This window comes from Miscanthus floridulus, chromosome 8, assembly GCF_019320115.1.
Source record: "Miscanthus floridulus cultivar M001 chromosome 8, ASM1932011v1, whole genome shotgun sequence".
Lineage (NCBI taxonomy): Eukaryota > Viridiplantae > Streptophyta > Magnoliopsida > Poales > Poaceae > Miscanthus > Miscanthus floridulus.
The window spans coordinates 99,301,869-99,304,407 of record NC_089587.1 but is presented as its reverse complement, the minus strand read 5'-3'; the positions used below and the strand labels follow the sequence as shown (position 1 = coordinate 99,304,407).

Sequence of the window (2,539 nt, the reverse complement as noted above, 5' to 3'; positions counted from 1 at the left end):
AGTAGAGGTCTCAGAAACATGTCAATCATTATTTGATCAAGAACTTGGAGCATAAAGGCGTTATAAACATAGTGAACATATATAAAAACAGTGAGCATATAGAAAAAGACAGTAGGGGCGGCTGGTAATGATGCCAAGTTTCTCACAAGTTCATGGTCATCAGCTCATATTCCAGATAATTTATAGAGTTGGACAATTTCATCATTGGCAAAAGAGAGGAGAGGAGAGTTGGCCAAAAAATAGTTGCTGCTTTCCAAACATAGAGGAGAGGAAAAATGTGGCAAAAAAGCAGCTGCTACTTCCCAAACATAGAGGATAAGAAAGGTGGCAAGAAAAGCATATATATGCTCACTACGTTTATATATGCTCACTGTTTTTATATATGCAGGCAATAGCTGCTGCCATATATCACCAACTGAGTAGTAATAGTAGTAGTTGTTGTAGAGGCCTCAGAAATATATCAATCATCATTTGATCAAGAACTTGGAGCATAAAGGCATCATAAACACAGTGATCATATATAAAAACAATGAGCATATAGAAAAAGACAGTAGGGGTGGCTGGTAATGATGCCAAGTTCCTCACAAGTTCATGATCATCATCATTAATATCCTAGATAATTTCTGGAGTTGGATAATTTCATCATTGGCAAAAGAAAGGAGAGGTGATGAGAGTTTGCCAAAAAAGCAGCTGCTGGTTCCAAAAAAAATAGCAGCTGCTACCAAACATAGAGGAGTAGAAGTAGAAGTAGAAGTAGTAGTAGAGATGCTCCCAAACATAGAGGAGTAGGAGAAGTAGAAGTAGAAGTAGTAGAAGTAGAGGAGAGGAGGCCAAACAAAAACAATGAGCATATCTAAAAATAGTGGGCATATATAAACACAGTGAGCATCTATAAACACAGTGAGCATATATAAAATCAGTGAGGATATGTAAAAATAGTTAGCATATATAAACATAGTGGGCATATATAAAAATAGTGAGCATATATGAACATAGTGAGCATCTATAAAAACAGTGAGCATATATAAAGACAATGAGCATATATAAAAGTACTGAGCATATATGAAAACAGTGAGAAGTATTACATCTATTGCAATATATTCTAAAAACACAGTGAACTATATAGCTAATATACCAGATCATAAACACAGTTTCAGCAATACAATACTATGTGTATTCTACAGAGCAAAAATGTAGTTGTGCTTCCATTGTCCTCTCTGTCCTTAATTATGACACAAACAAAAACTAAATGGCACAGAGTCATGAGATCCCACATCCAAATCAGGTTCAAGTAAATTTTAACAGTTCTAGAGATCAAGTCTGTAAGTTCTCAACCCATTTCATCAACATCTTCAAGTCTCAACGACATTGAGCACGACATGAACTCAGTGCAATAGGAATGGAGGAAAAGGGGTCGAGGGGAAGGGGTTGGGTCATACTTGCAGAAGGATGCTGGGGGAGGGGGTGCGAACGCCGGAGGACACGACAACTGGTGCAGCCTCACTAGGGGAGCTCGCACGAACACCAGGGCCGTTGAGGGAGCGCGTGGATGATGGAGCGCACTGGGCACCGGGGGAGGGAGTGCAGACATGTCAGTTGAGGTCAGAAACGGAGCGGGGCGGGAAGGCACGGTGATGGTCGTCGATGTCGCCGGCAGAAACCCTAGCCGCCGTGTGCACGGGGAACGACGCCCCACGCAGGGCACGAAGGCGGACCGTGGGTTGGAGGCGAACTGAGGGAGGTAGGGCATGGCGGAGGTAGGGCACGAAGGCGGCAGAGGTAGGGCACGGAGGCGGTGGCGGCGGCGCGGAATTTTGAAGCCTGCCTTCATTAAAGAGAGAGTGAGTGTCTAAGACTTAGCCAAAACGAAGCCCCCCGCGCCCTTTTGCTTATATACCGAAGAGCATTTGTAGGGGCGGCTTAAAACACCAGCCGCCCCTACAAATATTTTTCATATTTTTTAATTAGTAATTTTGTATTCTATATATAAATTTATATAATAATTTTATAATTATTCTATATATGTATAAATATATATATATATATTAACAATTTGCTGATATATATAATACCATATTTTCTTTTGTACAAAAAATTAAAAACATATTTTAAAAATTGAAAATTCAAAACTTCAACTTGAATTTTAGGACACTAAATGACCTCAAATAAAAATGGTGTAAACATCAAAGTTGTATAACTCATCAAGATGTACAACTTTTATTTTGGTCGTCTTGTCATGTGACTTTATTTGAACAATTCAAATTTTGAATTTAAAAAACTACAACTTGAAACCATATTTTGAAACACTAAATGATCTCAGCTGAAAAAGTCATGAATATAAAAGTTTTTGAAATCATCAAGATTTACAACTTTTATTTTGATCATGTCTTCATTTGACAAAGTGTTAGCAAACATTATTCACAAATTGACATATCTCTCCTCTAGTTTCATAAACTTGTGTGAGATTCATGAATTTGTGACCAAAATAAAAATTTTATATCTTGAGTTATTGTCGGGTACCTTAGAACGGGGTACCCCG

General features: G+C 38.4%; 1 pseudogene; it reads right to left on the bottom strand.

Moving 5' to 3' along the window:
• Positions 1-577: 577 nt before the first annotated feature.
• LOC136478927 (small nucleolar RNA snoR122) lies at positions 578-651 on the bottom strand (annotated as a pseudogene).
• Positions 652-2,539: the final 1,888 nt, after the last annotated feature.